This window comes from Anas platyrhynchos, chromosome 1 (assembly GCF_047663525.1).
Source record: "Anas platyrhynchos isolate ZD024472 breed Pekin duck chromosome 1, IASCAAS_PekinDuck_T2T, whole genome shotgun sequence".
In the NCBI taxonomy this organism is placed as follows: domain Eukaryota; kingdom Metazoa; phylum Chordata; class Aves; order Anseriformes; family Anatidae; genus Anas; species Anas platyrhynchos.
Window position 1 is genome coordinate 197,146,945 of NC_092587.1, and position 22,206 is coordinate 197,169,150.

General features: G+C 44.2%; 1 protein-coding gene across 10 annotated transcripts in view; it reads right to left on the reverse strand.

The window, feature by feature from the left end:
- FAT3 (FAT atypical cadherin 3) overlaps positions 1-10,329 on the reverse strand; it is a 419,198-nt gene extending 408,869 nt beyond the window's left edge. For 9 of the 10 annotated variants that reach the window (XM_072032791.1, XM_072032790.1, XM_072032787.1 and 6 more), the window contains exon 1: positions 10,192-10,329. The gene's annotated coding sequence lies outside the window, so the exon portion shown is untranslated. Of the gene's footprint in view, positions 1-8,544; positions 8,970-10,191 lie in introns of all 10 variants that reach the window. The other variant, XM_072032785.1, reaches the window with a different exon arrangement.
- Positions 10,330-22,206: the final 11,877 nt, after the last annotated feature.

Below are 22,206 nucleotides of genomic sequence, written 5' to 3' on the forward strand. Positions count from 1 at the left end.
CTTCCACTGATTTTATTAAGGCATATTTGATCAAATGCCATGCCACAGGCAGGCAGCTCTGGCTCTACAAGGTTGTTTTGATAGACCTACTGCTGAATATTACTGCAGATAAAGCTACCCTAAAATCCAGCCCTGAGCTGTCATTCCTGTTACACTCAGAGCTGTATAACCAAGCAAGGCCTTAAATTACAGCCCAGGCTTACATTTTTAAATATTTGTTATAGTTACCCCTGGATACTTTGCTGTGAAACTTGATCAACGTGTTGATATATGCAGAGATTAAGTCATCTAGCCTCTACTGGCAGAGAAATGAACACTCACAAGAAGAAGTTACTATTCCTTTTGTCCAAAATCCAAAGAATTCTTAATCTCAGCTTCACTGTGGTGGATTGAAAGAGACTCCACGAATGCCAAGAACTACTTAGCTGAAAGGACAGTACAAACCGGGACTTCTGCTGACCTCCAGCAACAAATACAGTTATGCAGTCAGTACAATAAAGAGAGCCCACGCATAAAATGAACCCTGAAGGTGGCCAGTCCTATTATGGATAACTTTACAATCACGTAAGAGCAGCATTATTTGAACTCTTTAAGGATACACCATAGTAACAGACAAAATCTTCAATGCACACACGCGCTGCAAAAGAACTCCCACTCCACACAGGATAATGATCTACATAATTTCTGCTTAATGATTCCTATTAAAGTCAGTGTGTATCTCTGTACAGTCCCTGAAGGGCATCTGTAAGAATGGCCGTGAGCACAGCATGCTCTGTGGCCACAACAAGCTCCATGCCCAGCCCTTCTGCACACAGCTGCTGTTAGAGCCCCCAGCTGCCCAGGAACAACAGCACCAACCAGGTCTACTTGGGTTCACAAGCTCCTGACTCAGTACAGGGCTGACCTCTGGCTACAGGAGAGCAATGTTGGTCCTGACAGCAATATCTGAGCAACTCTCATGATATGGGGCTGACGTACCCAACGGGGCTACCTAAAAGAGTAGCGATGCTCCTAAAACTCTAGCAACACAGAAATCAGGCAACAAATGACTTTTGACGTAAAAAGCTCTTTGACACTGCTAAATGGACTGAGAATATCTCACCATGGGAGAAGAGCATATGGTAGCTCAAAAGCAACAGAAGTGAAACAGCTAAATTATATGCACAAGAGGTGATCATTCTCCCCTCTTGCAAATGACCTTCTTGATGCAGATGTGATCCATGCCAGTAGGGCAGCCTAACACCTTGGGTGTACACTGAAAGCTGACTGTGAGATGGATCCGTTATGTCTGCAGGGGTGATGGAATGCTAAATTCGTTTTATGAATGCTCTGGCTAAAAAATACACAACAGAAATTATGAAGCCAACAGAAAATATCTCAAAAGAGTTACTGCAAGAAGTGACGTGATTTTCTGCAATAAACATGCTCCTTTAGCCTTTGTCTGCCTATCACAATGACTACTTATTCAAAGCTTCTGAGAGTAGATATTAAAATTCCCTTTATTATTATTATTATCCTCTTCATTTCTGCAGGTGAAACAACAAACCAGTAATGTAAGGAAAAAGACATGCAGAAAGTTACCAACACTTTTATAAGAGTCAGAAATTCAAATCTTGTTTGCTGTCAGCAAGGTCATTTTACATTGTTGTCTCCCCACATCTGTGTGCAGACACACTTCCTGCTTGCACATACAGTTAGCTGATGAACTAAATATGAAAGCACACTCTAGGCTTGCCCATCTAAGAACACCAAACAAAAACATTAACTATGACATTTTAGCTATGCTGAAAATTTCAAGTAGTTATGAGAGCTTAAAAAAATTAAACATTTAAAGTAAAATATAACAGGGCTAAAACTCCTTCATCTTTCTCCCCCTCCCTATTCCCCAAACAGGTACGTAGCATAGCCCAGGATCCCAAAACTTCCACATTCCTTTCCTCAGTAACCACCATCAGAAGCCAGCACCCTCCCACCATTTCTTTGCACATCCTTTGCTCCTCAAAGTTTGTTAATCCATTCCCAGAGTAGTACCCTCTATCCATTCCTTATTCATCTTGAGATCCTCTCTCGTCCCTTTCACTTTCTCCCTAGTCTCCCCATACGTACACCCTACACATGAAAATATCGGTAGTGGGGACAACTGATACTTGTTGATGTTTCAGAATCATTTTAGCTGTCACCAAAAAGCTCCAAACAGTGGAAAACAGCTCTGGGAAGGATGTCCCAGGATGCAGATTCTGGGAACAGCTAAGGAATAAGAGAGAAAAGGAAAAGGGCTTGCCAAGGCATGCCCATAGCAAGCTCAGAGGACCAGGACTGGGGTCCCAGTGTAAATCCAGCTAAACCAACAGTGTAAATTCACCCAAAGCAAAGCCACTGCAAAAAGACCCACCACTTGTTGGAGGTAGCCATCTTGCCAAGCCCCTTCAGCAGGATACACTCCTCACCATTTATTCCAGACCTCACGGTACGGCTGCAAATGCAGAATATTTGCTTATGCTCCTACCTGTATCACAACGCTCTTTAGTAATGCAATAAACCACACCAAAAGAGCCTTGTGGGCACCTTTAAATATTCCCTGCACAAACCACGCTGGGCAAAGAGCCTCCCAGGCAGACACTTGCTGCACAAGGCAGAGCGAAGCAGGCCAGCAGCCCACTGCACAGCAGCACAGTGAGCAGGCAGAGCACCATCCAATGCCCCAGAGGTGATCCAAAGCTCACAGATCATTTGTTGAGAGCTGCGTCCACATGCAGCAGGTCAAAAGCAGGATTTTAAAACTGGACTGCTTCATGAAAACTCACAGGAATGATGCTAGTGTTCAGTAACACACACACACACACAAAAAAAAATCAAGGTCCCTCAGAAAAGGACAGTGGGGTTCTGTACTGGCTGTAGATGAGAGGAGAAACTGAAATGCTAGAAGCACTACCAAATCTGCCTGTCAGATGCAAACAAAAAAGAGGAAAGCCCTCTCTCTGCATTCAGAAGAACAACTAAACCTTGCCGAAATTCCCCATGCTGCCCAACCTTGGGGCTCCTGCATGCTGCCCAGCACGCTGCCCCTCGCCTCCGCACCATCCCTCCGGCTGCTCAGCGTCTGATCACATCGAAGTCTTTTGGCTACCGAGAAGTAGCAGCTGCTTTTTCACTCTGTTTGTATCCTGGCCCTGAATGAAAACCTCCAGCTTAAGATAATAACAGTAATAATAATTATTATTGTTGTTCCGCCCAATCCTCTAGCTTCTTTGCCAGGGGAACATTTCCTTCTGGGTGGCATACAGTTTTTTTCTAGCCCCGGACCACTACAATAATATGGACACCCACCACCAAGGGCAAGGCAAGAACAGAAAATGGTATTTTTTCCAAAGGGCAGGAGCAAAGGAAAAGGCTGGGCTTTTCCAAAAGAAACCAGCAATTAGGGTCTGTTGAAGATCCTAACTGTGAACAGCAGTGCTTGAATTTTGGCTAAAAAAAAAAAAAATCACAGCACGCCTTTGGAAAAAAAAAAAAAAACAGTCCATGTAAAACCTCAGCTCTGGATTTATTGACTGCCTGTGTATCCATCATATGCATCGCACTGCAGTGAAAATCCATAAAGATAGGTCATCCCAATGAAACACCAGCTGGCAACTCCACCTTGCATGTGATCACACCACAAAGATGCAGCCATGCAAGCCGTCACTTAACTCACCTGACCGCAGCATGAGCTGCTGTTACTTAATCATCACTTAGAGGATTCAAATGAAAGAATTTCAAACACCACATTTAAAAAAAAAAAAATAACACCCCAGACATGTAAATGTCAAAATTATTAACTAATTATTTAAATATGAAGAGTCAACAAACAATTTCAGCCTGTGGCAGAACAGAGAGACATCCTCTTAAGACTCTTGGATGCCGTGATTTGTTTAAGCAATATGGGACATAATCACGTTTAATATTAAAAAGATACCAACGCAACATGTCTGATAGCAAAACTGACATTTATACTGTCATTATATGCACTTGTCACTACATTTAATCTGCATTATCATGTGAAGTGCTCAGATGGCTTGAAGGCAAAAGTGTAATGTATGTTCAATGTTATTTAGGAATATTAATAAGCTCCTTTATTTTAAAATGTGAAACATTAATAGTTGTTCTGAAGAGGGCTCACTTTTAAACTTTAACAACACTCAAGTGGCTGCAATTTTTATCAGATTGTTTGGAGTTTGATTTAGTTCAAGTCCTGAAGCCACAATTAAACTTGCAGCTACCTTCTCTCACTAGGCTTCCTCCAACAGCTGGAATAAGCTTTGAAGTCTGCAAAGACACAGGAGAAATGTTATTTACAGCTGGTTTGCACAGTACAAGCAGAGACAAGTTGTGTTGTGCGTTTCCAGGGCTGGTGACAGACCATTTCTCACCAGCTCTACAGGAAGTCACTGAAACTATTTTCCCCTCCCCAGATGCTCTATAGGCTAAGAAGCTGGAAATGCTGCAAGGCTGGATTCAAAGAAGTGCCCAGAATAACCCGAAAACAGATCTCATTACAGTCAGCATTAAACCCTACCACTATCTCCACCGGAGATGGACGTAGCCCAACTCACAAGCATAAATTCAGGCTTTCAAGCACAAATCCCAAGCACAAATACATGTTTGGAGGAGAATGGATTGAGAACAGCTCCGAGGAGAAGGACCTGGGAAATGAGAGGCTCAACATGAGCCAACAATATGCGACTGCAGCCCAGAAAGCCAACCATATCCCAGGCTGCATCAAAAGCAGTGCGGCCAGCAGGGTGAGAGAGGGCATTGTTCCCCTCTGCTCTGCTCTGGTGAGACCCCACCTGGAGCCCTGCATTCAGTTCCGAGGCCCCCAGCACAAGAAGGACATGGACCTCTTAGAGTGAGTCCAGAGGAGGGCAACACAGGAGATCAAGGGGCTGGAGCACCTCTCCTGTGAAGACAGGCTGATGGAGTTGGGGTTGTTCAGCCCGGAGAAGAGAAGGCTGCAGGGAGACCTTACAGTGGCCTGCCAGTACCTATACAGGCCTACAGAAAAGCTGGGGAGGGACTCTTTGTCAGGGGGTGCAGTGACAGGACAAGGGGGAATGGCTTTAAACTAAAAGAGTGTAGGTTTAGATTAGATATGAGGCAGGAATTCTTCACTCAGAGGGTGGTGAGGCCCTGGCACAGGCTGCCCAGAGAAGCTGTGGATGCCCCATCCCTGGGGGTGCTCAAGGCCAGGCTGGATGAGGCTTTGGGCAACCTGGTCTGGGGAGTGGAGCTGGGTGGGCTTTAAGGTCCCTTCCAACTCAAACCATTCTGTGGTTCTATGATTCTGACTGCTGAAAGCCACCCACCTGGAGAGCCCAAGAATTCAGTGGGATGCTAAACCTATTTAAAAGTAAATGAAAACAGTAATAATAACAAGAAAAACACAGATGCATTTTTAAGAGAGAAATCCACTCAGTCATCCAGGAGGGGAGGAGGACTTCAGCCCAGAGAAGCCACCCCACATGCTGTCACCTCTCTCCAAGCAGCTCACCAAACAAGGAACAATATCATGGTCTCTGCACAAGCACATAATGACCAAGGCAACGTTCTCTGATGTCAAAGGAAGTTACACTCATGGACTGAAAGCTATACAATTAGTAGAAACGTCATCCAGGAGAAAGAAATAAAATATCGTGTTCTCCCAGGCTAAGCCACTGGTGTTTTCTGTTTGTGTTAACTTGCTGTAAGTGCCTGCAGGGTCTGTACTTTGATTAACTGGGGATGACTGGCAGTACAGGCACAGACACGTTTAGGTAGAATTATTATAGTATCCAAGCTCATACACCAAGAAGGGCAGAAAAATCAACAACAGCTCAATAAAACAACAGTGAATTTTCCAACACAAAATGCTACACCACTCCACACCAAGGTCTGCTCTTGGTGCAAGAGAAGAGAGTGAACTCAGGAGCTTTTGAGATCAATCTTAGCATTGCTACGAATCCCACAGAACACCACTTCACCCAAAATGACTATTCATTTGCCTGGTTTTGTATGAAGTTAATCAGAAAACAAGCTAAGACCACTGTCTCTCAAACCACCACGTGATACATACTCTGCCCAGCACGCAGCCAAGACCTGCCTCCAGCTCCCAGGTCAGCCCTCCACACCAAACACTAAATGAACGCTGTCCCTAGGGTTTAGACAACACAGCGAGCGAAGAACATTAATGGTTATGATCAACTCTTTGAACAACTTGAACCACGCTTATAAAAATGGCAAAGGGTGGAAGTCCATGCAGACCCCGGAGCTGGGGTGTGGGCAGCGGCCCAGCAGGGCTGTTCTGCGGCCTGTTCACAGCGCTGCCATCTTCTGCATCCTGACAGTCCCAGCAGTGCCCAAACCCAGCTGCCACCAACACACTCACCCAGATGTAGCACCACTGGTATGATTTTAGGGTCTGATTTGATGCCTGGTACAGTATCTACTATTACCTATACCTGCACAAAATGAGGCCTATACGCTTATCTAAATGAAGTGAGAATTGGGATTGGTTTAGTGCGGATGCATAAATTCTCATAGAAAACAAGCTAAGAGACACTAACAAGCTATAATTTATAACTGTTTAAGATATCCTCGTTATGCACATCTCTTACACTAAGGACAAAGATGCACATAGGAGACAAACTACTCAACTGTCACATCTGTTTATATTGTCTTTTGTCATCATACATGACGAAAACGTCTAAAAGTCTTGGGTGAGTGCATGGTAAAAAAAAATGCTTAGCCTCCCAAAACTGCCTGCCCTGGAATTACAGACACCAAAATGTTCCCACCATAAACTATTTTTTTTCAAAATAAATAACAGACAGATCCAAATACCCTAGTCCCTGTCAATATTTTTGTTGCATACTAACAAATCCTCTTGTATGACACCTGAAATGCATTCCTGTTGAGAAGAGTAGTTTTATTGCATGGCCACGACCTGGAACAACTTTCAGCCAGCACTGATTAAATGCAAATTCTGATATGCTGCACCACACACCTTCCACACAGAAAAAAAAAAAATTGTATCAAACACTTCCCATTTGTCTCTGTCATTTAATATAAAACATTTATCTGGATGCTGGATATATGAAGTGTCTCTGAGAATAGCTCTCCAGATCACATGCACAGAAAAAAACTCACTCAATGTGCATTGGCTAAGTGCAAATGAATTAATGAATGTACCATTGCTGTGGATATTATAGTCTATCACTAAACTGATAATTTGCAAATGAGAAGCTGAGAAGCTGCAGCCACTGCTCTCTCCAGTGCAGTCCCAGAAAGCTTGCAGGTGTAGAGTGCCTGATCCTTCAATGCTCAGGGACAGGCTCAGGACATGATCAATGACACAGCCAACACCTGCCCATGTTTACTTCCACTCTTATTTGCCCTGATTTCTTCCCAAGAATGCCTTGCTTGTGAAAGGCACAGCATGACATCTAAGCGACTTGCACCCTCCCTGCACTGACAGACAGTCTGGAAGGCAGCAGAAAAGCAAAAGCTCCCCTAGAGCACACTCCAGGATTAACAATAAGGGAGGACTACTTCTGGATGGAAGCTTTGGCCCATTGTCATCTATGGCAAAATTCCCAATAAAGTCAACGTAGCCAGGATTTCACCTCTCCTGCAACGATCTTGTCTCCCTGCCCGTTCTGCCCTGGGACTTCCAGCCAGCACAGTAAGGGTGGTATCCATGCCAGCAGCTTTTGTGTTGTGGGCTGCAGACAGAAGTCGTGAAACCCTTCACATAAGCAATCAAAGGCTCATCAGGCAGGGAGAACTTTTAGGCATTCCCAAACCATGAGGGATTCCAACCTGCATCCAGAAGTAGGATGTTTCGCATTGGCACACCATGCTAAAACAAACCTTCCCCTAACCAACTTTCTGTCCTTCAGAAAAACCTGACTGTAAATACAAGCAATATGAGTGCAGCTGGCATGTGTCAGAAGACATTTGAGAATTCGGCACAGAAATACATCTGTAGTGGAACAGCAGCTATGAACTCCTAACAAGCAATGGCTGAGCACCCTAACTCCCTCATAATTGCTCCCTTCGTTGTATTTGACAGAAACCATCAACCACAGTACATCAGGTCACAGCAGCACAACTTCATGGTGGGTGACCACATAACCTGATGTCCTTATGTCAGAAACAGAGCAAAACAGCACGCAGGGAAATGGGGTAGTCAGACCTTATCTCTGCACAGACGATAACCACACAGAAACATAACATACATTTAAGGAAGCATCCCATGTACCACCAACACACAGGTACAGGGCATGGTCATTAAGAAGCCACCGGATACTACATCTTGTTAAGAATCAAGCTTAAAAAGAAAAAAAAAGAAAAAAGAAAAAAGAAAAAAAAAAGAGCAAAACTGAAGAAGTAAAGAAAAAGACACTATGGTTTGCTGCATCAAGGCAAGTACAGCCAACCTGCTGATTTTCTACAACTCTAGCACCACCAAAGGATCAGGCAGAGGGATATCCCCAGTTTCCAGCCCTGCAGTATGCTTGCTCCTACCTGGCTCTCTCAACAAGACTCCAGTGCTTTTTGGGTGCAAAAATCACGGCTGTAAGCTCTTTCTCAGCAGCACTCTCCAACGGCAGGCTGGCTCTGTAGGGATCTTTCCTTTTCTCCTTGCTTCTGTCACCAAGTCCTTTCCAAGCAACAGAAGTAACTTTTTGTTCAAGTGCAGGATAAGCACTCCGTATGTCAGCAGGAATTAAAAAAGGCAGATGAGACCTGCCCAGGCTGTTTTGCCATGTTCTGCTTTCGCAGCTAGAGCCTCTGCACAACTGCTCCAGACCAGGAACAAGCCCTCAATGAGCAGAAACAGTCCGGGCAGTGGCTAGGAAACAGTGCAGCACTTCTCCACATTTCTCATAGCTCACCCTTTCTTGCTTCCTTTGCTGAGAACTCGAAACAGCTTTCATACAGCAAAGCATCTGCTAAATGAGAGAGAAGTTAAAACGCCTATGCCTGTGGAGAAGACTTTTTTTTTCTCTTTTTCTTTCTGCTGGACAGAGATTGGTTAAGGATTCACAAAACCCCAATCAAATGGAGCACCTCTCTAAGCCTGTCTGACAGTGCTGCAAAGGCAAAGCAAACGAGTAAGAAGGAGAGCATTCATTTCCACGAGTCTCTTCCTTTTAACCAGCCTTGATGCTTTAGTGCCTCTGCCGGGATGCCAGCACTGACTTCCCTTTATGTCCCATTTACTTGCATTTATTTTAATTGGATCTGGGACTAAGGACACTCGGCAACCCTTAATCCTCCCAACAACAAAGCAAGGGCATGAAGCCACCACGAACAATAACAAAAAGAAAAAAAGAAAAAAAAAAAAAAAAGAGGGAAAAAGACACCCACTGATGCGTTTCTCGGGGCAGCGCGGCTCTCTCTTCCTCCTGCAAATAATCCAGCTGGGTTCAAAAAGTGGGCAAGGAGAGGCTGGATTATTTCCTTTAATAGCACAAGTTGGAGCTGGGAGAGCCACGTTTAACCCATCCCCGGCCGGTGCAGGGGTCCTCCAAGTGCTTGCAAACGGGAAGGGCAAGACGAGCCCTTCCTTTTGGACGCATGTGGGGAAGAACTAGGGAGAGAGGGAGCAAAATGCGACCAGCAGGTCCTCTGCTAACATCCCTCCCTCTCTCCCCGGCCCAAGCAGCTGCAGCCGGTCCCCAGGCTCGGCCAAGAGCAACTGCAGCTGAAGAGCAGCGACAGGCACACACACACACACCCCGTTACCCTCACCCTGAGCATAAACAGAGAAAAAGAGGGGGAAAATTCAAAAAAAAAAAAAAGCAATGCGGAAGGATTAATGCTATTACAAATTCTATAGGAATATGCGCTGGTCTTGCCTGCACGGGAGCTAAAACCCGGTGCAAAGCAAGGAGCGAGCCGGGGAGCGGCCGCTGCACCTTGCAGGGCAAAGCGGGCGAGCGCCCCAAAAGAAGGGGCTGCAGCTGGGGGGGGAGCCCCCCAGGAGCCGCAGCCGCATGGGGCCAGCGTTAGGGCCGGGGCTGCAGGGGGAGCGAAGTTTTCCCCGAGAGGCAGCCCCCGTGCCCTGCCGAGCCCGTAAGGTGGAAAGTTTCACCGCGGACCCCCCCCCCGCCACCCCCAGCTTTGCACCCACCCTTCCCTTCTGGCACATCCCCACCGGGTACGCACCGGGCTGCTCAGCTCCGGGGGCTGCCCCGCCGTCCCCCCCGGCGGGTATCCATGCGGGCAGCGGCGGCGGAGCCGGGGCGAGCAGGGAGCGGAGCGGAGCGGAGCACAGCGCAGCCTGCCGGGAGCCCAGCCCGCACCCGCCTCCCGGCCCGCGGGGAGGGACCGCGCCCACCCCCGCCCGCCCACCCTACAAACCCCCAAGGCCCTGCTCCCCCCCCTCCCGGAGGGGCTGCACCCCAAAAGTGTGTGGGTCGTGTCCCCCCCCCCCCCCAGGGGTTGGGGTCGCCCCCTGCCCGTGCTGAGGGGGGCATCGCTCCTGTGTCCCCGCACCGAGAGAGGGCTCTGTGGTGGTCCCTCCCCCGGCTAGGGTAAGGGGGTCCCGGGGAGCAATGCCCGAGCTATGGGCATGGCCACAACTTGCCTGGGGGCTCTTCGCCCGACACCAGGCTGGGGCACGATCCTGCTGGAGGTACACCTGCCCCCAGAGCCCCTCGCTGTGGGTTCAGTGGCCAGGGAATCAAGCGAGTGCTGCCTGTGCCCTTGAAGTGATGTCCAAGTTCCAGTTTTGCCTCTTTTCGCAGGACGTTGTGCTAAGGAGCCTGTTCCATCACCAGTCTGTTTCCTCTCCTAGCAGAGGAGCCCAGGCCCCTGCTCCACCAGGGACCTCATCCAAAAGAGAAAGGCAGATACCACTTTTACATCCTTTTTCTTTTTAAACGCCGGCCAGCTTCAGCTCTCCCCTCCTCTGCGAGAGCTTTGAAGTGCTGCTAATTGTGTTTGTTTTCTGGTCTGCTGCTCCTTCGCTTTGTCCATGCCTCCCACTTGGCTGCAGGTCACAACCGCGAAACCGGTGTCCAGGTACGAAGTTCCCCGTGAGGACCAGCACTGCAGAGCCCTTCGCTGATCCCTGAGCACACTCGCATGCCCCGGTCAACCTGGGCTGTAATTCCGTGTGAAGGTGAAAAAACAAACGAGCAAACCAAACCAACCAGCCCCTCCACGCTAATCACAGGGAGCGGGTTAATAATCTCAGAGGAGGAAGGCACGGTCTGCACTGTGAAAAACGAGAAGGAGAAAAAATAAATAAATGGAAAACACATTTGTACAATTTGGTAGCTGGAATTAAAAGCCCCAATGTTCCGCAATGGAAGTGTGTGACAAATACTGGTCTTGTCTAACACGTACAATGGATTTAATAATTTTATACCCTCCACATGGTTGCATTGAATGTGGAAGGTGATCCTGTGCAAATCACCTTTTCTAGCAGGTTCTTACCAATTACATTTAAAAACTATCTAGAAGTCACCAGAAAAGCTCAGAGCCTTGTCGTGTCAGTCGCTAAATAAACACGGCAAGGGGATGTCCTACTCCGAAAAGCTCATAATCTGCATTGGCGAGACAAATTTAGAGTGGGAGGAAAATGTATTATACTGCAGATGGTGCTGAGAAAGAAACCGATTTGCCCAAGGTCATGCAGGAAGTCTGTGGCAGAGCCAAGATCTAAACACAACTCTCCTGAAAACCAGTCTAAAAATAGTGCTTGGTAATTGCACATGGGCTCCAGAAAACACAGATTACACAGATAATCATCTTTGGACCAGTATTTTGGAGGTGCCAGGCACTATTTCATTATAATTTTCAACTGCATTGATAACTGAACAGTCACTTCCTAAATTTAAACCACATTATTTGGAAGCCCCCAGAGCACAAATTCAAATTGTGGGACAACAGGCGCTAGTGGATAGCATCATGGCTGATGCAGATGCTTTCCTAGGGTGCCTGCTTCCACTGCCCCATTTCTAGGGGAAGGAGTGGGTGCCCAGATCTGTATCCAGCTTTGGAAGGACAAACCTTGCTCATCAAAGTGTTTTCTTGGGGCTCCAAGGGGCCGTGCTGTCTGTACCCACACTCCGCCTGGCAGCAGGAACCTGTATTTGATCCCACGTTCAACTACCTCCTGCTTAGCCCCTTTAAAATATTCCCTGGAGTACATCTGTCATCTGCTCTAAAGGAAAACCTGTCTCAGGCTGCACAAGGTGCCTTCCTGGGGTCCTCCTCCTGTCCTGACTGCCTCTTACTGGTTTTCTTACCCAATACTGATTTTTTTTTCTTGCAATGCAAAACCCACACAAGCAGAAAACAACGCCAACATCGTGTGGCACCCTTCAGGCACCCTTACTTGTCACTTAGGAATGCTATTTACACATAAGTTTAGTGACTGTTAAAACGTATAAATGCTAATGAGTATTAGTAGAAGTGGTTAATGCAGTTTTCCTTATTAATCAATCCTACCAGCATGGTAATGATTTCTGTTGTTCTTCTTGAGCTTTCTCCAGCAGGGAGTGAGCTCTTGTTGATTAGCAAGACCATTTTGCATGTGTATAACATTTTGTTCATCCGTAACAATCCTATTACCGTATTTTTTTTTCCTCAAGGAGGTGAGCAGTTCCCAACTCATGCTTAAGGAATAACTGGGGCAGAAGGAATCGTGTCGTCTCCCATGCCACAGCTTTGCAGTCACGTATCTGTCAGGTTCAGTAGAGTTATGCAGCTGTGCAGAAGGATGGGGAGCAGGATGGCCAAGATGCCCCAAATCAGATAACAAGTCAGGGACAGCCAGGAGCAAAGCTCCTAGCTTCAAACCTCAAAATAATTTGCTACTTTGCAGCTGGTTCTTGAAAGGTAAACAGCCTCGAATGACAATTGGAAGCACAGTAACATAACCATTGTGCCTGACTGATAATGTCGTGCTCTACAGATACAGACCAGGAAACAGCTTTTAGGTTCCCACATCCTGAGTAGCAAGAAGAATCTCTCCTCATTTTCATGCCAAGATGATGGGATTCAAGAAGATGTGGGTAAACTGCTACGACAGCAGAGCATTTCACTTCCTCTAAACTGAGTAATTTACATTGAAATGGTCATAAATAATTGAGCTAATATAAATAAAAATAAATCCAAGCAGAAAGAAAAGGTTTTCCGAAAGATTCAAGGTTCAGAAGACAGGAAGACAGGTTTTAGACCTGATGCTAACTGAACCTGCAGTGAGCTCTTGAAGCTGAATCTCAGCATACTATCATAAATTATGAAACATTGACATTTCACTTTGAATTAACGCAAAGGGCTATTTATACACTGTTTTAGAGTCAGTTGCCTGGGCAAATTAATACACTTTTTCCTTCACCAGGCCAAATGTTAGCAACACTGCTATTTTTCAAAGTATCGAACTACTTGCATATTGAAAATGTTGTTTAAATACAAGCCCCAGGGCTGTTGTATGAGTTACTTTGAAAAGGTAATCAGCCATAATTCACTGGCTCCTTGATCCAAAATCTGACTTGATTCAAAATACTACTGATTATTTTCAGTGTGAGAGGTTGCTTATTGTCTGGGAATTGCTTTCTGCTTGTAGGGCCACAGGCTACCAACATAGGAAAAGCCGTTCAATGGGCTACGATTGCCTTTCTGGGCTTGCTACCAACAAAAGGTCTGGATAGCAAAGAAAGTCCTCTTTGGCAGTGGATGAGCTAGGCATGAGCAAATAATAATAATAAAAATATTCACTATATTTGCCCGAAATTTGAACTTTGGATGTGACTGCATATTGAAACATCAGCATATTGCTCACCGGCATTGGCAATGCTTTTGTTTATTAAAAAAAATAAATCAAAAAGAGGGAAAAAAAATACCATTCTGAAGTGATTTTTTATGTGACTACTTTTTACAGACCTATGTTTTAGGCATAATTTCAGCAGAGCATTGGTGAAGAATGTGCTTAAATACTGAATGGTTAGACCTACAAACATGCTTAAGTGCTTTGCTGAACTGGGGTTTACCATAATTGAAATACTTATTTGAAAAGTCATCCAGTGGTATGAAAACAACTCCTCACTTCTAGCAAAAATCATGGTTTCCAGGTCCATAATTAGGAACAAGATACTCTGGTATCTCCAGCTTGGAGCCTTTTATTTATCTCAGAGAGAAAATCTCCCAACTCAGAAGCGCCTCAGGACTGATGTGAACAAAAATACAGTCAAGAAACCTGTAGGTGAGTTTCTGTCTGATTACCTGATTCCCTTTAGAGAGTCAGGCTCCTGGGCACACCAAGGACTTCTGTACAAATTTCTTACATCTTTTTTTTTTTTTTTTTTTTTTTTTTTTCATGTCCCATGGTAGTGGCTAACACTAGTGTGGTATTAAGGAAGTTAACAGATTGTGACAGTGCTCATGTCCTTCTGTAGAAACGTGATGTGGCAGCGCGGGACAGCTCGATGATGACGACACCAGAAATTTGCTTTGAGGCCATTCTTCACATTTCTTCTAGAAGTGAGTCTTATACCAATGTTATTCAAGGGCATTGCATGGCCCTGCTCTGCAGGAGGATCTTCAGCAGACGCTTTTGCACCCTGTGGGTGCTATTACTGTCATAAGGAGGATGGGTACGGCACACGTCTTATCCCTAGCTGGCGGTGCTGTTCAGCAAGGAAGATCTCCTGTTGATGCAAAAAACATTGCAGTTAGGTTTTTCTGGGTCTCTCCATCTCGTTCAGAGACTGCAGTGAGATCACACATCACAAAATCCATTTTGACAGTTCGTGTTGAAGCATTTCTCTCCTATTATGCCAGATTATGCCTTACAGCAGGACGCTATTAGCACTTCCAGCAGCAGGATGACAGAGGTTTGACTCAAGCCCACAGCAGTGAGGTCGTTCAACATAAAAGAGAAACATTTGTGCCAGCGTGCCTGCAAAGCCCACCATCTCAAAGACGCAATGTTTGTGGTGGGTTCTGCTTAGATTAGTAGCTTTGATTATTTAAGTTTGCTCCTGTTTTCACTCTGTTTAGCTCCCCCTGGCCATATCCTGGATGTCTTTCAAGGCCAGCTGCTCATGAGGAGCAGTCCAAGAGGGTTGCAGTGTCATCAGAGAGCCCAAGGCAAATAGCAGGAGGTGATACAGGAATGTGTACCCTTTATCAGAGTAATGTGCTACATCTGATAGCTTGATCTAACATATCAAACCCTGTTCAGAGAAAACTGAGAGCAGGGTGTTTTTTTTTTTCCTTTTTTTTTTTTTTTTTTCTTCAACTGAAGCTGATCTGAATGAGGAACAGCGTGCTATGTGGAGCCAGAAGTTTTCTTCTTCTCACAGCTCTGCCAGGGAGTTTCTAGGTAGCCCTTGCCCTTGAGTCTGATTTCCCATTGTGAAAAAATAAGGTGAGAGAGTTGCTGTGGGTCATAGGACAAGAAAAAGTGATCTTTTTGTGAAGTTACTGGTCAGATATAGTTTAATTCCCTATTAATCTTGTGAGACTAGAGAAATCATGGGTAATCTCTGTGCCTCAGTGTTCCTGTGATACAAAACCAGAAACACTTTTGGTCTGTCTCCCGCTTTTAGACAAATAAAAATGCCTATTGTTATGTATTTTGCAGTGATTTACATTCTAGAGGTTTGACGTTGACTGAGGTTCTGTAATTTTAATAACAGGGTGAGATAAATAGTTCTGAGGTTTCTCCTTGGAGCTCTCAGAGGTTAGTGGGAAGATGCTGCAGAAGCATGTTATCTGAGTTTATACACAAGGAAGAATAAAATGAAAGCAACTTGGTTGTATAAAAATCATGAAAGGTCCTGCAAACAGACAATAGAAACCCCTAAGGATTCAGGATATTGTACAGCATAAGGAAAGGAGTGATCTTACCCACAATAATTTTGTAAAGATTTTTCTGTTCATTGTACCAAGCACTGGCTCCAGCAAACATTTAAACATGTGCTTAACTTGATAGACATGAGTAGCTTTTTGACTTCAATTTTAATGCACATTTAAGCTTACACATGGCTGTTTGCAGGGTGGGGATTTAGTTTGGGATTCCCTGGTCCTTTACACCACATGATTTCATTAGGTGTTGTCTGTTTCTGTAGCACTGCCTTAGGGCATGAGCCAAGCCCAGCTGAAGTCAGGGGGAATCTGTACAGATTTTGATGGCAGTTGGATTGGACCCTTTATAGGAAACAAAAACAGATTTTGTGGAACATGAAAGCCAAAAAAAGAATCCTCCTAAATTTGTGGGGATGAAATACTCATTTCCTGTTTTAGGACTAGAGACTTTATAAATCAAGTTCCTAACCAGAGCAAAATTTTACCAGCTGTACTGTAGACCACTGAAAATAAGGGGAAAGTATAACACTCCCTGAGTTTTAGCTGAGCAGAAGGCATTATTTGGCTGCACGTAGCAGTGCAGCAGGAAGTAATGACCATGTTTATTTGGGTTCACAGGTTCTTTTGCTGTTATATTCTTTCATGGTACCTGGTTTAAAAAATACACATGAAGAATATATTTACAAATGCTATCCTATCTGTGGTTTCATGCCATAGCTGTCATCTGACATGGGGTGAGATGACTTTCAGTTGCCATGTCAAGCTATCCTAGCTTAATTTGTGTCACAACTTCACTTTCTGCTGTTGGCATCATCTCTCAGTAGAGTTGCAGGATTAAAAACTTGTCATTCCTGAAAGACTTTTTGGTAATGAACAGCATTTGAGGCACAGAATTGGGTCTGATTTGATAGCATTGTTATTCTCTCCTTTTTTGGTGGCCACATTAATGACAAGTTGGCAGGTGTGCTTCATATTACTGCTGTTGGCTTTAAATGCTGCCCTCTGTCCTCTGCTTGCAGCTGAACCATTCCCAAACCACAATCTTGCACTCGGTGCTTGCACTCGGTGAGATGAAGTAACAAATAGCGATGTTGGAAAGCAAGAAGGGAATAAAAAAGGAAGAAAGGAAAAAAATAGCTATCCACTGGCCAAATAAAAACAACATGCCAGTGGTGGATGACTACAGTAAAGACAGGTGAGAATGGTCAACTATCTGTTAGGACAGAAGGAGGAATACTGGAGACCACGGAGAATGAGAGAAATGAAAAGACAAAACCTGACAAAAATTAATCAAGACGATAGCAGTGTCAGATTGGCATGCTATTGGATTGTGCTTTGAGAGATGGTACCTGTTGAATACCTGCTGCCACACAGCTCCTCAAAGCACCTATGAAATCAGAAGTCCCAGCTTTAGAAAACATCTATTTCTTATTGCTACCCTTTCCCCATTTTCTGGCAGATAGCTACAAAGGTTACTGTAGCTGCAACTTACATCTCCAGAAGGTTAATCTGTCTGGGACTTAAAGGAAGATCCAAGGGAAGAACAAAGGCTGAGGATGTTTATAAATGCCTAATTACAGATGCTGCAAGTTTTGTAGGGCAATTTGCAACAGCTAGGAAGGGACCTGGTTAATTGTGGGCTGTTCAACACCAGCTAAAAATCAGGAAGCCCTATCATTCCCTTCCATATGGGCAAATGAACCATAGTTGCAACTCTTATCCTGGGGCCACACGGGCAGAAATGGATTCTCTGGTTTCTATTAAGATGCAAATTGAGATCTTTTCCACTTTAGAGAAGTGATAGTATCTCTTTGTAGAGTGAATTTCATTGGTATCTAGTAAGTCTGCTTCAATCTTTTTCTTCTTACATGTATTTGTAAGTCTTATAGGAATTTAATATCTTTGAGATCCCTATCCTTCCAAACAGGGGTTCAAAAGTTTTGGGAGCGTACTGACTGACAGTCTCATGCAGTGTGACTGAACCAGACATTTCCTCAGCAAGCCAAGCTGCAAACACAGAAAGCTTGGGAGGAGCGCTGCATTGAAATCTGAACGGTGGAGACCCTCACTGGGTTGACATGTGCAATTTAAACCTAATGAAAAAGTCATTTTCCTTTCAGTCCTACCTCAGTGGTGAAACTGTTGTGGTCTTTAGTGAGATCAAGATTTTGTGTCTTAATTATCATGGAAAAGAACTTGGTATCACAGAGCATCTATCCAAACTTATATCAAAAGCAATGTTACAAGAGGATTTGGATTGTAAACCACTGAAAACTGCAGCTCTTCTCTTTCCTCACCCAAATATACCTCACCCACACAACCTCCCGCACAAACATAACTCATGCCTCTAGAGACAACACAAATCGAGGCTCTTTCATCCCACACTGTAGAGATCCCCTCTCCTCTTCCCTCATCATCCCCTTTTCAGACATAAAGATGTTTCAGTCTGAGCAGCCTGTAAAGACATCATGGCTATTTCAGGCTGGTGGAAGAGGTAGCAGCCCATGGGAAAGACATCCCTTGAAAGTGCAGTGGCTTCTGTCTTACATCCAGGAGGCTATTTTACAAAATCCCTAGTCATTAAAAAAAAAAAAAAAAGTTAAAAGTTAAAGATTGTGCTGTAACGCAAAAAGCAATTTTGTTCCTATTAGCAAAATTTCCAGCCTTTTAAAGTTTTCTGTTACACTCTGCTGTTGCTCTGTATATTACACAGGGCCTCTGGAGCCATTAGGGTGTGTAATATGCATACAATAAGTTTGTCAAGCTACTCTTATTTCATGCACGTCAGTTAGTTGTGGGGATTAACTTCACTAGGGAGAAACGGCAAGGACAAACTGAGGGAACCAGCAAAGGAGAAGCTTAGCACAGCAGGAGAACAAGTGTAGAGATGGAGGAGCTGAGATTTAAGAGGCACACTTCGGAGAGATCTGGAGAAAACAGAAAAGAGCTTTAGGAACACAGGTTAGGGGCTGCCTGGAGAATGATGCCTCTGTGAGAGACATAGTAAAATGCTGAAAGAAACTATAACCCAAAGGGAGTGGTTGAGGCACTTGAGGCATGGCCTGCAAGAGGAGAACACAGCAGGTAGTTTGGAAGACTGAAGGCTGTTTGCAGGGATGTGTGCCTCCTAAAGATGGCTAATGCAATATTAAAAGACAGAGAATCATAGAATCATAGAATTATTAAAATTAGAAAAGACCTTCACGATCATCTGGTCCAACCATCATCCAATCACCAATATCATTCACTAAACCATGTCCCTAAGCACCACTTCCAACCTTTCCTTAAACACCCCCAGGGATGGTAAAGCCACCACCTCCCTGGGCAACCCGTTCTAATGCCTGACTGCTCTTTCGAGGAAGAAATGTCTCCTAATTTCCAAGCCTCCCCTGGCACAACTTGAGGCCATTCCCTCTAGTCCTATCACTGGTTACGTGCAAGAAGAGGCTGACCTCCAGATCCCCACAGTTTCGTTTCAGGTAGTTGCAGAGAGCAATGAGGTCTCCCCTGAGCTTCCTCTTCTCCTGACCAAACACCCCCAGTGCTCTCAGCCACTCCTCATAGGTCTTGGGCTTCAGGCCCTTCACCAGCTTCGTAGCCCTTCTCTGGACATGCTCCAGGGCCTTGATGTCCTTCCTGTAGTGAAGGGCCCAAAGCTGAACACAGTACTTGAGGTTTGGCCTCACCAGAGCCTAGTACAGGGGGATGCTCACCTCCCTATTCCTACTGGATACACTATTCCTGATCCAAGCCAGGATGCCATTGGCACTTCTTGGCCTCTGCCCATCAATCCAACCTGTCCAGGTCCTTCTGCAGGGCCTTCCTACCCTCTGTCAGATTGACACTTCCCCCCAGCTTGGTGTCATCTGCAAACTTACCGAGAATGCACTCAATTCCCTCCTCCAGATCAATAAAGATATTAAAGAAGATGGATCCCAGCACCAACCCCTGGAGAACACCACTTGTGAACACTCTCGAGCTGGATTTAATTCAATTCACCACCACTCTCAGCCATTTTTAACCCAAAAAAGTTTACCTGTCTAAGTCATGGGCTGCCAGCTTCTCCAGAAGAACACTGTGGGAGACCGTGTCAAAGGCTTTGATGAAGTCTAGGTGGACAACAACAGCCTTTCCCTTATCCACTAGGTGGGTTACCCGGTCAAAAGAAGACCCAACAGGTTTTAATAGAGTCCCAAAGCAAAAGCTGAGACTGTAACCTTCTGTATCACAAGTTTCATATAAGGAAGAATTTTTTTATGATGAGGACGATGAGACACTGGAACAGGTTGCCCAGAGAAGTTGTGGATCTCACATCACTAGAATTGTTCAAAGCTAGGTTGGAACAGGTATTTGAACAACTTGATCTAGTGGAAGACATCCCTGCCTGTGGCAGGAGGGCTTGATGAGGTGATCTTTAAGGGTTCCTTCCAACAAAAACTGTTCTGTGTGATTCACCATACTGTTAATGTCCTCCTCACCACCTGAAAAACAGGAGCCTATTGCTATTTCATTTGCTTTTTGAAGGATTTGGACATAGCAAGGAAAACATTTGAACTAAACTTATGCAAATTTGAAAAAAAAAATATATATAATTGTTTTGGTAAGCATAAATTACATGGGAAAATCCCTGGATTGACTTTCATTGGATATCAATCATTTGATAAAGTGAAGTGTCACAGTTCATTTATGCGTTGCAGTAAGAACAGAGGAATTGCTAGACTCAACCTAACAAGATATCAGTGGGATTGAGCAGCCTGCCTTGGAGCATGTGCCTCCTGATATTTTGCAGAGAAAGGCAAGAAACACCCTAATACATGATAAGAGAATAACTTGTGCACAGAAAGTTTCTTCTGGATAACTCCAGACAGTCATTGATTGGCTTTTGCCCTGAGGCATTACAATTTATATCCCTATTATCTTTTTATATTGCCTAATAAAACTGTTGGCTGTTGCCATTACATGGGTAATGGACATTTATATAAAACTCTTTATGAGCTGTAGATGGAGATCATCCTCTTCACCACACACATGGAGCCACCTCTGGAGTAAAATGCAGCAGCTGTTTAATAGTCTGGTTTTATTAATAAACCCCGGTAAATTTGAAGAAGAAGAAGGACTCCACATCAAGTGGAGATTGCATGAGAAGTTTGGAAAAATTAGTTTTTCCTTCTTCCAGAAGAGGTTAGACCACTACAGGCCCTTTCTAGCTTGCTGGAAGTCACTGACAGCAGGCAGTTCAGGTTTCAGTTGTATATTGCCTTTAGAAAGAAAGAAAACCAAAGCACTTCAAGTGTACTGTGGCTGCTGCCCTAAAGGGGTAGGAAACAGCTGCTTGGCTCCCCAGACCCAGTTTCTGCAGCTCCAAGGTGTTCATCTCTGAGGGTCATCTATCATGGATTGATAGGGACAACAGTGAAATATTCCAAACATGTTTCTTCAGTAAAATTTGATGTAGAAAATTACGTCTACTTGAACACATTTGCTTTTTATCATTCATTGTTTTGTATTCTTCATTGCTAGAAATAATTTTCTGTGTTTTTCTTTTAATTTTGCTTTGGCAGAAAGCAAGAAATTATTTCTGTAGGAATGGAGAAAAGTCTTCATTGAAACTAAAAGCGATAACTGATTGCTATTTCCTTTCACAGAAGCATTGTTCAAAAGACAGAAAGAAAAATATCTACAGAAGTTATGAAGTCCTTGGTCTTGTCAAGGGAAAGGGTTCTCTGACAGAGGCATAGATGCCTACATTTTTTTTTTAAAGCAGCACAGACAATATCTGCAAAAAGTGTTCATAATATTTCAAGACTCTGAGAATGAAGAATGATTTCTAGTTTCTGTTTGTTTTACATAATATATAGCATTTGATGCAATAATATATTTCATAAATACATTTTTCCTCTCATTGCTTTTGTATACTTAATAATGTTCAGCACTCATGTAAAAATTTTTATCTTCAAAAGCTGAGAATTAGTTAAAAGCATTAACAGATTAATGTCCATAAGGGCATATATTTCCCCTAGAATAAATATTCCCTTCATATTTCATTTGGGGAAACTGAGAACAAACCTTAAGTGGAGTGAGGAGGGCATCACGTAGCTGAGCCCGTGTTAAAACAGTGGAGTCCTTGTCTCCCAGGTTTCCATCCAAAAAGGCACAGGGTGGTTGTACCCACACCATTAATTTCTCTGTCTTTCTTAAATACATGCCATCATTATAACATATTTTACCCATTTGAGTTAATCGGATATAAAACATTAACTTTTGCAGAGGTATTAGAGCTTCACTGAAGAGCACTCACAGATATTACAGAGTAACGTGAAATTTAACATGGAAGAAATTTGGTCCTTTGGTTTAAATGGA